General features: G+C 37.9%; 1 long non-coding RNA gene across 1 annotated transcript in view; it reads left to right on the forward strand.

Moving 5' to 3' along the window:
* The window catches only part of LOC309643709, a 59,901-nt gene that overhangs the window by 13,570 nt on the left and 30,772 nt on the right, over nt 1-15,559 (forward strand). The window contains exon 2 of the long non-coding RNA XR_014254014.1: nt 7,228-7,354. This is a non-coding gene — a long non-coding RNA (uncharacterized lncRNA). The remainder of the gene's footprint in view (nt 1-7,227; nt 7,355-15,559) is intronic.

A 15,559-nucleotide genomic window follows, 5' to 3' on the forward strand; every position in this document is an offset into this window, starting at 1 on the left:
AGATTGAGGTCTGCAACTGTGGTTACCCACCATTTCAAGATAAATAAATCCAGAGTAAAGACCATTGTTAAAAATGAAAAGGAAAATCATGAAAAGTTGTAGCTGGTGCAAAACTTTGCACTTTTGGCGAAATACCTTTTTATCTCATATTGAAAATGCAGCTTTTATGTGGGTGCAGGATTGCTATAAGAAAGACATACCTATAGACTCTAATATGATTCGAGAGAAAAATGAAGCCATATGACAACTTAAAGCAAAAGGAAGGTAAATGATCTAAAGCTGGAGAAGTTAATGCCAGCAAAGGATGGTCTGATAATTTTAAAAAGAAGTTTGGCTTTAAAATGTCAAGATAACAGGAGAAGAAGCTTCTGCTCACTAAGAGACAGCAGAAAAGTTCCCAGATGCCATTAAGAGAATCATTGAGGAGAAAGGATATCTGTCTGAACAGGTTTTTAATGCAAACAAAAGTGCCCTATTCTGGGAGGAAAAATGCCACAAAGGACATTTATTAGTAAGGAAGAGAAGCAAGCATTTAAGGCAGGGATAGGCTAACTCTACTGTTTTGTGCAAATACAGTCAGGTTTATGATCAGGACTGCCCTTATCTATAAGGCTGCTAACTCCTGAGCTTTGAAGGGAAAAGATAAACACCAGATGCCAGTCTTTTGGTTTTACAACTAGAAGGCCTAGACAACCAGAACCATTTTTCTGGATTGGTTCCGTCAATGCTTTGTCCCTAAAGTCAGGAAGTACCTTGCCGGTAAGTGATTGCCTTTTAAATTTCTTTTGATATTGGACAATGTCTTTGGCCACTTCGAACCCCATGAGTTCAACACCAAGTGTGTCGAAGTTGCCACTTGCCCCCAAACACAACATCTCTAATTCAGCCTCTAGATCAGAGGTCATAAGAACCTTTAAACCTCATTGCACATGGTACTTTATGGAAAGGATTGTCAATGCTATGGAAGAGAACCCCAAGAGAGAGAACATCATGAAAGTCTGGAAGGATTACACCATTGAATATGCCATCACTGTTATAGAAAAAGCCGTGAACACCATCAAGCCTGAAACGATGAATTCCTGCTGGAGAAAACTGTGTCCAGATGTTGTGCGTGACTTCACAGATTGACAGAGCCAATCAAGGAGATCATGAAAGAGATTATGGATATACAGCAAAAAAGGTGGGGATGGAAGGTGAAGAGTTTCAAGATATGGAGAAATCTAAGAGCTAACAGACACCACACCAGAGGAATTAACAGAAGATGACTTGGTGGAGAAGAGTGCTTCCGAACCAGGGCCAGGAAATGAGGAAGAAGACGTAGAAGAAGCAGTGGCAGAAACAATTGACATTAGACAATCTGGCAGAAGGGTTCTGATTATTCAAGACTACTTTTGACTTCTTTTATAACCTAGGCCCTTCTGTGATATGGGCACTGAAACTAAAGCAAATGGTGTTTGCTACCATATAAAAACAATTTTAGAGAAATGAAAAAGCAAAAAAGTCATTCAGGAATTACAATGTACTTCCTTCAAATTACACCAAGTGTGCCTGCCTCTCTTGCCTCCGCTTCCATCTCCTCCACCTCGGCCACCCAAGACAACAAGACCAACCCCTCCTCTTCCTCCTCAGTGTGGAGACATGAGGATTAAATGAAATAATGTACATGAGGGGTTTATTACAGAGCAATAACAAAAAGTACATCTGATTTGATTTTTTTAAAGCAAAACTATTAATTCTTTTGCAACTAACTAGTTCACATCTAATGCTTCCATATATTTACATATATATATTCCCCAAAACCCTTTAATGTAGATTTACATGAAAATATTCCTTGGTTCCAGAAAGAAATATAGAAGTGAAATCAGTTTTAGTAATTGTTTCCCAATTTAGAACATTATGTGGGCTGGAATTCTGCTTTTAATGGACTAGTCTCTTAAAATGTACAGATATAAAACCTAGAGATGGGGGAGGGGACAATCCTATAAGACAGGAGATTTGGACATTTCTGCTGTGTGGTCTGAATAGTATATAACCAGTTTTCAGAGAAAATACTTATATGTAATATTTGCCAAGAATTTACTGTCAAACTACCAGGCTCTGTGCAGAGAGGTAACCTGTCCAAAGCTCTGTAGTTTGTAAGTGGGAGAGGTGGGATTTGAACCCAGGCAGTCTGCCTCGGGAGTCCAGGAACTTCACCACCACCCTTGCAGATAAAGAGAAAGAAATTGAGGCAACAAATTGCAAGAATACTGCTTAAATTTGCCTAAGCAGAAAGCAAATTGGGAGTTATTATAAAGACACAACAAACCTGGTTACCTCCCAGAATCCAAGGGCAAGGTCTGTGGAAGGACTGTGAACTGGTGATTCAACAGGAAGCAGGCAAGAGGTCTCATTACCAAATGGCAGACTTTATACGGAGTCTGCAGTATATGTTTGGGGCTTCGACAAATAAAATATTTAATCTTCAATTATGTTCTTTTCCATAAGTGTATAATAGCACACAATATGGATGAATAACATACAAAATAACAAACTTTCTTCAAGTATAAGAGAAGCAGCACCAGCCTAGGAGTCTGAAGATTTGGTTTTTGTTCACACAAAAAGTTGACGTAAACTTTTGGGAGTGATGGATATGCTTGATATGTTTAATATCTTGGTGGCGGTGTTGGTTTCACAGATGTATACATATGTCAAAATTTAACGTTCGGTTTATTGTAAATAATTTATACCTCAATAAAGCTGTTTAATCTTTTTTTTTAATAGAAGTATAGTTTGATTTACAATGTTGTGTTAGTTTCTGGTGTACAGCAAAGTGATTCAGTTTTACATATATGTACATATTCTTTTTCCTTTTCTTTTCCATTATGGTTTATTACAGGATTTTGAATATAGTTCCCTGTGCTATACAGTAGGACCTTGTTATTTATCTATTTTATATATAGTAGTTTGTATCTGCTAATTCCAAACTCCTAATTTATCCCTCCCCCACTGCCTTTCCCCTTTGCTAACCATAAGTTTATTTTTTATGTCTGTGAGTCTGTTTCTGTTTTGCAAAGAAGTTCGTTTGTGTCATATTTTAGATTCCACCTATAAGTGATATCATATGGTATTTGTCTTTCTCTTTCTGACTTACTTCACTTAGTATGATAATCTCTAGGTCCATCTATGTTGCTGTAAATGGCATTATTTCATTCTTTTTTATGGCTGAGCAGTATTCCATTGTGTATATATACCACATCTTCTTTATCCATTCATCTATCAATGGGCATTTAGATTGCTTCCATGTCTTGGCTATTGTAAATAGTGCTGCTATGAACATTGGGGTGTATGTACCTTTTTGAATTAGAGTTTTCTCTAGATGTATGCCCAGGAGTGGGATTGCTGGATCATATGGCATCGATTTTTAGTTTTTTTAAGGAACTTTCATACTGTTTTCCATAGTAGTTGCACCAATTTACATTCCCACCAACAGTGTAGGAGGATTCCCTTTTCTCCACACCTTCTCCAGCATTTGCTATTTGTAGACTTTTTAATGGTGGCCATTCTGACCAGTGTGAGATGGTATCTCATTGTAGTTTTGATTGGCATTTTTCTAATAATTAGCAACGTTGAGCATCTTTTCATGTGCCTATTGGTCATCTGTATGTCTTCTTTTTTTTTGTATGTCTTCTTTGAAGAAAAGTCTATTTAGGTCTTCTGCCCATTTTTTGATTTTTTTTTTTGTTGTTGTTGTTGAGTTGTATGAGCTGTTTGTGTATTTTGGAAATTAAGCCCTTGTCAGTCGCATCTTTTGCAAATATTTTCTCCCATTCTGTAGGCTGTCTTTTTGTTTGTTTTTTGTTTGTTTGTTTGTTTCCTTTGCTGTGTAAAAGCTTATAAGTTTGATTCGGTCCTATTTGCTTATTTTTGCTTTTATTTCTATTGCCTTGGGGGACTGACCTAACAAAACATTGGTGCGATTTATGTCAGAGAATGTATTGCCTATGTTCTCTTCTAGGAATTTTATGGTGTCGTGTCTTACGTTTAAGTCTTTAAGTCATTTTGAGTTTATTTTTGTGTGTGGTGTGAGGGTGTGAGGGCAGCCACATGTAAATCAACTTTATTGATTTACATGTGGCTACCCACCTTTCTCAACACCACTTGCTGAAGAGACTGTCTTTTCTCCATTGTATAGTCTTGCCTCCTTTGTCAAAGATTAATTGACCATAAGTGTGTGGTTTATTTCTGGGCTCTCTGTTCTATTCCATTGATCCATATTTCTGTTTTTGTGCCAATACCACACTATTTTGATTACTGTAGCTTTGTAGTATTGTTTTAAGTCTGGGAGGGTTATGCCTCCTGCTTTGTTCTTTTTCCTCAAGATTGCTTGGGCAATTCTGTGTCTTTTAAGGCTCCATATAAATTTTTGAGTTATTTGTTCTAATTCTGTGAAAAATGTCATGGGTAATTTGATAGGGATCACATTAAATCTGTAGATTGCTTTGGGTAGTATGGCCATTTTAACAATATTAATTTTTCCAATCCAAAAGCATGGGATATCTTTCCATTTCTTTGAATCATCTTCAATTTCCTTTATCAGTGTTTTATAGTTATTTCATCTCCTTGGTCAGGTTTGTTCCTAAGGTTTGGTTTTGTTTTGTTTTGTTTTAAATATGATTTTAAAAGGGTTTTTTTTTCTTTCCCTTTCTGATATTTCATTGCTAGTGTAAAGAAATGCAACAGATTTCTGTATGTTAATCTTGAATTCTGCTACCTTGCTGAGTTTGTTTATCAGTTCTAGTAGTTTTTGTGTGGAGTCTTTAGGGTTTTCTATACATAGTATCATGTCATCTGCATGTAATGACAATTTTACCTCTTCTCTTGCAATTTGGATACTTTTTATTCTTCTTGTCTGATTGCTATGGCTAGGACTTCCAATACTATGTTGAATAAAAGTGGTGAGAGTGGGCATCCTTGACTTGTTCCATATTTTAGCAGAAGGCTTTCAGCTTTTCACCGTTGAGTATTATGTTGTCATATATAGCTTAAAAAGCTGTTTAAAATGTTTATGGAGTGACCAGAGTGTCATCTGTTAAGAACTAAAGCTAAAAGAAGATGCAAATTATGTTTAGTGCAGACTCAACATAGAAAATGAGTAATAAATCTCTAACAAAGTGCCCAGATCATAATAAATGCCCATCACAATAGTTTTTGAATGTATAAATGAATGAATAAATTTGAATGTATTGCCATATGTCCCATATAGGTCATTTAAAATGACTTGTATATCAACCAGTAATTTTTTTTTCATCTCAGCTGATTCTATCTCATTTAAACTTAAAAGTCCTGGCCAAGGATCCAGCAAGTGAAATAATTTCCTTTAATAAAGACTTAAGTTTATTTTCTATGTATTTCCTTAAAGAACCTCTGTCATATATTAATAGCAGATCTTATAAGCTCTGCAAAATGACATTGTTATGGAATACTTAGATTAGTGGATTCTCTTTTATCTAAATAACATTGAAAATATTTACATAACTATAAACTTTAGTATTGGAAAGAAACCCACGTTAACTGAACACATACTACTTCCCTAAATTATTATCTACATTAATCCTCACAATATTAGTTGAAAGAGGTATTATCCTCTTTACTGCTGCAGGAACTGAGGGTCTGGGAAGTTAAGTAAATTGCTCCAGGATAAATAGTAGGTAGTAGAGTGAAGATTCAAATCCAAGTCTTTGGATTCCATGAAGAGGGTTCTGTCTCCTTGTGCTTGCCAAGTCCCAGGCATTAGAAGTAAAAAGAAATACAAAGATAAGTAAGGCACAGTCCCTGCCCTCTAGAAGCTTAGAAGCCAACCGGTCAGTTAGAAATGTAAGCGGTTAGTTGAAATAAGTTCTAACTTCTTTGTGTACTGGAGAGTTATCCAGTCTCCTGGAGTAGCTGCAGCTTAAGGTGGACATCACATCCCAGGTCTCTTTCTCAGTTTAGCATTATTTTATTTTATAGTATTTATAAGTTTTAGTTTCTTTATGAAGATTAACTCATATAATTCTCATTTAACAATGCTATGAGGTACTCACTATTATATCCCCATTTTAAAGATGAGAAAATAAGGTACAGGTAAGTTAAATAACTTATCCAAAGTCACACAACTAGTAAGTGGCAATGCTAGGATTCAAATCCAAGCAGTCTGGCTCAAGAGCCTATATTTCAGCCACTAGACTATGTTGCCTCTAAACCTTTCTAGACTCAGAAAAATTAATATTAGCATCCACCAAAGTGATCTGATTCTAGGACATTGACCCATTAGGTGCCATCCTATTGCTTAACAATGAACAATATAACTATCAAGTAGACTGGATACACTTGTTCGTTTACTACGCTCTTTCTAGGCAATTCTACCTAAGAAGGCAATTTATAATCAAAGGCTTGTTGGTGTGCTTGGAATTAGATGAAGGGGAATTACTGGCTGATCTTAAGGATCTTCTGATTCCATTTTCACTATAAGGTTATATCTGTGGCAACCATCTCCCTGGACAATACTGAAGGCATACTGCTTTTGAGACTCTTTCTAAACTTAGGAAGATGACCAATCCTCCTCAATGTTTGAAATACTCTTTAGACATTTGTGTTAGTCAGAATCCCTCTATTTTTAAGTGTGGAGAGTCCCAACTCGAATAAACTTTAGCACAAATGGGAATTTTTTGACTCATGTTCCTGGAAAGTGAAGAGGTGGATGTGGCTTCTCATATTTTCGCTCAAATGAAATCATCCTCCAGATTTCTTTTTCTATCTGTGTCCCTCACCCTCCACAACTCTTGGCTTTGCTTACCTCTGTGTGTTGACCTCATTCATTCCTACAGAAAGATACTTATTGGGCCATGCTGGGTCACCTATTCTGTTTTCGATCAATCAATATGGTCAAGAGAATGAGATACTCTTGTTTGGTTGGGTTTGGTTCACTTGTCCATCTGTGTGGCCTTGGGGTCTGAGTTTACTTGATAACCTCACCAGGGGAACAAGTTGGAGGGAAGGAGGATACATTCCTCAAAGGAAATAGGGATGATGTACAGACAAAAACAATAGGATCAGTAAACCGTATTGTGGCCCGAGATAAGAGAAAAAAATCATTAAAACGAATTCTATCCTTGTTTAAAATCTTGATGTGTTCATCATGGATTTTTTGCCTTAATTTTGATTTTTTAAATATTGCATTAAATATTATTTATCTTGATTTTTCAGTTTTTTGGCATCCCTTAAATTTTGCATTAAGGGCAGATGTCTCACTCGCCAGGCTTCCTCACCCCAGACCTGGTCCTACCACGAGGAGTCTACTTACTTCACAGATTAACATGGTGTCTGACTCAAAGTAAGTGCTCAATAAATGTTTTCAAAATGAGTAGATTTATGAATAAATTGAAAAGTTTAGTCACTGAGATATATGATAAAGCTACTGTCAATTCTATCATTTTTTAATATACAAAAGTACACATTTTATAAACTTATGTTAAGCAAGCATAAGAGACTGAATGATAATCAGAATGTCATTTTAAAAGTTTGCAGTTAGAAATGTGAGACAGTAAACTTCTTGGAGGGAAGGGTAGAAGAATAGAAAGGTTACTAATGTTTGTTGCGACCTTATACTGTGGATGTACTATCCACTATGTGAGGCATTTTGGATGTGTCATTACATTTAATACAAGTCTATGAGGTTGATATTTTTGTGTTGTTTAAATAAGGAAACTAAAGCTCAGACAGACTTGCTCTATAACTGATAAGTGACAGAGAAAGGATTTTAAATAAATTTATTTATTTTATTATATTTTTTATTTTTTATTTTTTTTAATTTTTGGCTGTGTTGGGTCTTCATTTCTGTGCGAGGGCTTTCTCTATTTGCGGTGAGTGGGGGCCACTCTTCATCGCGGTGTGCGGGCCTCTCGTTATCGCGGCCTCTCTTGTTGCGGAGCACAGGCTCCAGACACGCAGGCTCAGGAGTTGTGGCACACGGGCCTAGTTGCTCCGCGGCATGTGGGATCTTCCCAGACCAGGGCTCGAACCCGTGTCCCCTGCGTTGGCAGGCAGATTCTCAACCACTGCGCCACCAGGGAAGCCCTATTTTATTTTTATTATTTATTTTTGGCTGCATTGGGTCTTCGTTGCTGCACGCGGGCTTTCTCTAGTTGCAGTGAGCGGGGGCTACTCTTCATTGAGGTGCGTGGACTTCTCATTGCGGTGGCTTCTCTTGTTGTGTTGCACGGGCTCCAGGTGCACGGGCTTCAGTAGTTGCAGCACGCGGGCTCAGTAGTTGTGGCGTACAGGCTTAGTTGCTCCACGGCGTGTGGGATCTTCCCGGGTCCCCTGCATTGGCAGGAGGATTCTTAACCACTGCGCCACCAGGGAAGCCCAGCGAAAGGGTTTTAATCAAGGTCTTTCTGTTTAAAACGCCCTTATTCTGGCTGCTGTGTTTGTTGGAGGCAAGGTAAACTAGAGGGGAAGAAAAAGAGAAAAATATAGTGGTATCTGTCCACTCAAGGAAAGCAGGTTTATAGATGATCTGTTAATAGAAAAGAGATAGTTGAAGAATAAATTAATGAGTGGGAGATAGAGGCTGAGGAATTTTCCCTTATTCATTTCAAAAGACAAAGAAAAGTTAATAGATCTAGAAGTTTCAATATTTATGTAATAGAGGCACTAGGAAGAGAGAAAGAGGGAATGCAGAGGAAAAAATAATGATAAAAGTGTATTTCTCAGAGTTTAAGAAAGATGCAAGTCTTTAAATGGAAAATGTTAACCAAGATGAATGAAACAGAACCAACACTTAGACTCGTCATGGTGAAATTTTAAAACACTAGGGATAAAGATAAAGTCCTAAAGGCTTCCAAAGGAATAAACAGGTTAAGCTCAAAGCAATGAGAATCCGTGTGGCATCAGATTCCTCACTGGCAACACTGCTGGAAGACAACATAACAATATCTTCTAAGATCTGAGGAAAAAACGATACTGAGAAAAACTAGCTTTCAAGTGAGAGTACAAAATATTTTCACATACCCAAAGATTCAGAAATTTTACCCCTCACCCCCCAGATCTTCACTGAAATAATTATTTGGGGATGTACTCTAGCAAAGTGAATGATGAATCCAAGAAAAAGGAAGATGTAGGATTTAGGAACTAATGTGAGGGGGAGACTGGGTAGGCTTGAGGTACAGTGTATTCTGGATTACTGCTAATGACCTTGTATCCTAGACCTCCAACACCACACCAAATAGGACCCATTCCAATTCTAGATGGTACTTAAGATTTTCATCACCAACAAGCTTCTCTTCAAAAAATATAATCAGAAATTTTGTTGGCTATAAGGGACTCTACCAACTCAGAACTAAACTCTGGAATATGGCTTTACTCTATTGTTTCTTATAGGGTTAGAGTTAAGAAAGTCACATTTGTTATGAAAATAATTACATGATATTTTATGCATCACCATATTTTGCCAATTGCAAAAGTTTGGATTAAAAGGTTGTTCTTTCTCATAGAGGTATATAAAGATGGGAACTGGTATAGCAAAATGTTCTGTGATGTCAGACCCATCTGGGTTTGAATTATGACTCTGAGATTTGATCTTGAGAAATATATTTAGCCTCTCTGAACCTCAGTTTATTTACACATAAGGATAATCAGACCTACCTCTCAGGTTTGTATAAGGATTTAAGAAGTTAACATATGTAAAGTACCTCTCAGGTTTGTATAAGGATTTAAGAAGTTAACATATGTAAAGTAGCATGGTGTGCCAAGAGTTTCAACCCTGGTTGCATATTAGAATCATCCAGGAGGCTTTTAAAAACTATAGATGCTCAAGCCCCACCCCAAGAGATTTGGTTTCAATTGGTTCCAGGTTGGTATATTTTAAAAGCTTCCCAAGACATTTAAATAGACATTTCTACAAAGAAGACATACAGATGGCCAAGAGGCACATGAAAAGATGCTCAACATCGCTAATTATTAGAGAAATGCAGATCAAAACTACAATGAGGTATCACCTCACACCGGTCAGAATGGCCATCATCAAAAAATCCACAAACTATAAATGCTGGAGAGGGTGTGGAGAAAAGGGAACCTTCTTGCACTGTTGGTAGGAATGTAAATTGATACAACCACTATGGAGAACAGTATGGAGGCTCCTTAAAAAACTAAAAATAGAACTACCATATGACCCAGCAATCCCACTATTGGGCATATATCCAAAGAAAACCATAATTCAAAAAGACACATGCACCAATGTTCATTGCAGCACTATTTACAATAGCCAGGACATGGAAGCAATCTAAATGTCCGTTGACAGGTGAATGGGTAAAGAAGATGTGGTTCATACATACAATGGAATATTACTCAGCCATAAAAAAGAATGAAATTGGGTCATTTGTAGAGACGTGGGTGGACCTAGAGTCTGTCATACAGAGTGAAGTAAGTCAGAAAGAGAAAAACAAATATCATATTTTAATGTATATATGTGGAATCTAGAAAAATGGTACAGATGAACCTATTTTCAGGGCTGGAATAGAGATGCAGACATAGAGAAGAGATGTGTGAACATGGTGGGGGGGGAAGGGGAGTAGGATGAATTGGGAGATTGGGATTGAGATATATTCATTACCATGTGTAAAATAGATAGTTAGCGGGAACCTGCTGTATAGCACAGGGAGCTCAGCTCAGTGCTCTGTGGTGACCTAGATGGGTGGGATTGGAGTGGGGGGAGGGAGGTCCAAGAGGGAGGGGATATATGTATACATACACCTGATTCACTTCGTTGTACAGCAGAAACTAACACAACATTGTAGAGTAACCATACCCCAATTAAAAAAAAAAAAAAATACAAGCTTCCCAGGTGATTCAAATAGTGGGTTGGCCAAAAAGTTCGTTAGGATTTTTCCATAACATCTTACAGAAAAACCCAAACAAACTTTTTAGCCAACCCAATATATTGACAAGGTTGAGAAAATTTGACAAGCATATATATGGCTGGCACAAAGTTAAGTGCCCAATAAATGGTAACTTCAAAAAATTGGGGGGAAAATGTAACAGAAAGCTTCTAGGTAGAGGTGGATTTAAGCAAATAAGGCTTAAGTTTTAGGACCCTTCACCGGTACAGTCTCCTTCTAAGGCTCAGTGAGGCTCCTTAGAGTGAGGGGAAGATGTTAGCAGCCCCAGCCCAGTGCGGGACTGCTGCCCCACCTAGGGTCATCTGCCTGGGCTATCTAATTCTCTTTCGCTTCCCTATTTCTCTTTCTTCCAATTGCAAAAGCAATTTTAGATATTAGAAGAGATCAGCCAGATTCCAGAGCAAGGATAAAATTTATTTCCATGGGAAGATCTCGGTATACTCCACAAATAGGTAATTCTTGTTATTCTGTTTTACTAGTGTTGAAATAGACACCCAGAGATTATATCACTGCCGCAAGTCACAAATCAGCAAATAGTAGCCAAAGCAGCATAGTAACAGAATCCGCAAGTCTTGTCTTACACTCCTGTGTCTAAGCACACTGGTATATCTCCTGGGCAATTATGCAGGTCTGTGCTGGGTGATCATGCATAAACTCCAGAGGATGGTGCCACTGACCTTTCAAAACTTGCCTCATTCCTTGAGTAATTGATACGTCCTCAGGCCTTACTAGCTTGTGACCTCAGAACAAGGCCACGCAGCTTAATATCCAAACTGCAGCTCTGAGCCCCTGGAGTTGGGAAGTCTATTCCTCTGCTGGATCCACACGTTCCTCCCCACCTCCCCCAAATCCAAGGAGCGTTTAGGAGTTGCTTTATCATCTCCATCAGTCCATCACTTGCATGGGCCTCCTCCAAGGCCCTGAGAGAAGCCCTGGCTGTGTATTCAAATGGGTGTATGATTTTATAAAATTTGTAAATATTTTAATAGCAATCAGTTGACTTCTGTCTCTTTCTACCACTTCTGCTCCTTTGCACTCTCCTGTCTAGTGTGGTACTGGAGCAGCTATGGGCCTTTTTATAGAATCTGGCTAGGAGGAAGGTAAATACTATACTATATGTACATGTTCCTCAAAAATATTTTTTAAAAAGAAAGTTAAGTTGGAAATATGCTATTTTTAGCAGGTTTAATGTCAGATATTATTGACATACAATAAAGGCACATTTTTAAAGTGTGCAATTTGGTAAGTTTTGACTTATGTATAGCCTGAGAAACCATCACCAAATCAAGATAATGAACAGACCCATCACACTCAAAGGTTTCCTCATGCCTCTTTGTAATTCCTCCTTCCTGCCTTCACTCCCATCCCCAGGAAACCACTGATTTGCCTTCTGTCAGTATAGATTAGTTTGCATTTTCTATAATTTTTCTATAAATGGAATCATACAGTATGTACTCCTTTTTGTCTGGCTTTTTTCATTCAACATAGTTATTTTTGGATTCATCCATGTTATGTGTATCAATAGTTTGTTCTTTTCTTTGCTAAATAGTATTCCATTTTATGGATATGTTACAATTTCCTTATCCACTCTACTGTTGAGAGACATTTGGATTGTTTCCAGTTTGGAACTATTACAAACAAAGCTGCATTGAACATTTGCATATAAGTCTTTGCATGAACATATGCTTTCATTTCTCTTGGCTGAATACTTGGAAGTAGAATGACTGTGTCAGATGGTAGGTATATATTTAATTTTTAAGAAATTGCCAGGTCTTCCAAAGTGGTTGTATCATTTTACATTCCCACTAGCAATGTATGAAAGTTCTAGTTGATCCATATCCTTGCTAATACTTAGTATGGTCAGCCTTTTATTTTAGCCATTCTAATAAAGATAGTGGAATCTCACTATGATTTTAATTTATATTTCCCTAATGGCTAATGGTGTAGCATATCTTTTCATGTGCTTATTTGCCATCTTTATAGCTTCTCTATGAAGTATCTTTTCAAATCTTTTGCCCATTTTTAAAATGTTTGTGTTGTTTGTTTTCTTATTATTGAGTTTTGAGAGTTCTTTATAGATTCTAGATATTCTCAGATGTGGTCTGGCTCCATATGGCCAGGATAAACCAATCACCATGGATGACAGAATATTTCCAAAGCTGATTACTGAGTCTTGAATAATGCCACGTGTGGGACATCTTCTACCCCACCCTGCAATGTAGTCTATACACTGGGCCAAACCACTCTGTAAGGGAAAAACACTTCCTGTGTCTCCTGTACTCTCACACTACTACCACACTTCACTTCACTTCTGCCACCAGATGTGCGAGTTTTCCACACATCTAGAAATTCTGTCACACCAGCTGGGTGTCCCATAATTTAACTCAATTCTGACACTATTGGAGACAGTATCAGATCCCATAGTTTAAGGTCTCAGTCCCACAAGACACCCCCCGCTTCAGATGCCAATTGCAAGTCCCAGGTTGTCACCTGTGCTTCTGACTGATCAGCTATACATCTCACAACCTACTCCTTGGGTTTGATAATTTGCTACAATGGCTCGCAGAACTCAAGTAAATATTTAACTCATGTTTGCCAGTTTATTTTAAAAGGATATGATAAAGGATACAGATGAATATCCAGATGGAAGAGATGCATAGGGCAAGGTATGGAGGAAGGGACACAGAGCTTCCATGTCCTTGCCAGGCATGCCACCCTCCTGCTACCTCCATCCTCCATGTGTCCAGCCACCTGGAAGTTCCCTGTACTTTTGGGACTTCTATGGTGGCTTCATCACATAGGTAAGACTGATTATTAACTCAGTTTCCAGCCTCTCTCCCCTTCCTGGAGGATAGGGGTGGAGCTGAAAGTTCCAAGCTTCTAATCACAGCTTGGTCTTTCTGGTGACCAGCCCCCATCCAGGAGCCCACCAACCACTGCCTCATTAGAACAAAAGACACTCCTATCAGTTAGAAAATTACAAGTTTTAGGAGCTTTGTGCCGGGAACCAGGGGCAGAGACCAATACATACATTTTCTAATTATTTCACACGCTCTAAGTCCTTTTCATGGCTTTTTTTCTACCATGTGCAGAAGACAAGTTCAGACCTGCACAGTAACCTGCCTGCGGTCTAACCTTACCATCTCCCATGAGCAAATGCTTTAACAAAAACACACACACATCTTCCAAGAAGCATCACTTTCAGGGACACTCCAGTCTACAGTTGCAATCAGAAAAACAAAAAACAAAACCAGTTCTCTTACTGGAAAGCATATAGTCTTGCTAACAGTTGTTTCCCTGAATAAAAGGCTTAATATTTTAAGCTTTCACATGCTTTACAACTGCCTGCAGTTTATCTTCACAGTGTCTCCAAGAGCAATTGATGGATTCCTGCTTGTCATTTGCATTTTGCAGGTTCCATTTTGGCAACTCTTCCCCAAAGCAAAGATTTTCATCTTTGCTTCTAGAGACAGAACATTTATAATATCACTTCTTCAGCTTCTCAAAACACTAAACTTGCTTGTCCACTGGACACTGAAAAAAAAATATATATATATATATATATATACACAAACATACATATATATGACTGTTGCAGATGTTCCATATAGTTATTTGTATATATATCTGCAACTCTCCCTTCTACAGAACTTTTGATTGAGGGGGGATGAGGAGTCTCTGGATCAATGAACAAGCATTTTGGAGGTTCCTAATGCTCCTAGATGTGTGAGCCTAGCATCTAGTCATTTCTAAACACTGGTAAAACTGACAGAAGAGTGAGAGAGTGACCCTAAATGGAGCCAAGAAGTGGATGGCAGAATTTTTTTTCCATCCTGAACTTTTCCCTGCTGCTATAACCTTTAGTTATACAAAAACAAACAAAGAGTTTACAGAGGGGCATGGAATAGGAAAACTCATGGGAATTAGAGCTAAAATTGTGCAAAGAACAGCTGTAGCTGATCTAAGACTGGTAAGAGGCCACAGAGCAGAGAGGGAGCTGAAGGAAGTCAGGGGTCTTGGAATAACTTGACAGTAGTATGAAAATTAGTCGTATCTCTGGATCCCAGGAATATGAAAATATTTCCCGAAGTTTTGCCATTTTTTTTCTGCCTTAATGCCCTTTTTTTTAATGCTGCTTCTTAGTTTAAATGAGAAAATTCCTTAAGTCATTTTTCATCAGCTTTTACTGCAGAATCTTACAAAACTTTGGAAACTAAAACCAAGTCAACCAAAGGAATTAAAAAATCACAGTTGTTTGGGAAACAGTTATTACAGAATCAAAAAGCATTATACCCTTCAACATCCTTTGACCACCTTATCATAGTCAATGTAGTCATATCATCATCATCATCATCGTATAACTATTGTCTTTTTTTTTTTAAAGATTTTTTTTGATGAGGACCATTTTTTTAAAGTCTTTATTAAATTCGTTACAATATTGCTTCTGTTTTATGTTTTGGTTTTTTATCCGCGAGGCATGTGGGATATTAGCTCCCCAACCAGGGATCGAACCCTCACCCCTTGTATTGGACGGCGAAGTCTTAACCCCTGGACTGCCAGGGAAGTATTATTAGTGTTATCCATCTGCCAGGCACCAAACCATATGCTTTACACATTGTGTCAATATCTTTCAATATCTC

Source organism: Balaenoptera physalus, assembly GCF_965194825.1.
Source record: "Balaenoptera physalus genome assembly, chromosome: 15".
NCBI lineage: Eukaryota > Metazoa > Chordata > Mammalia > Artiodactyla > Balaenopteridae > Balaenoptera > Balaenoptera physalus.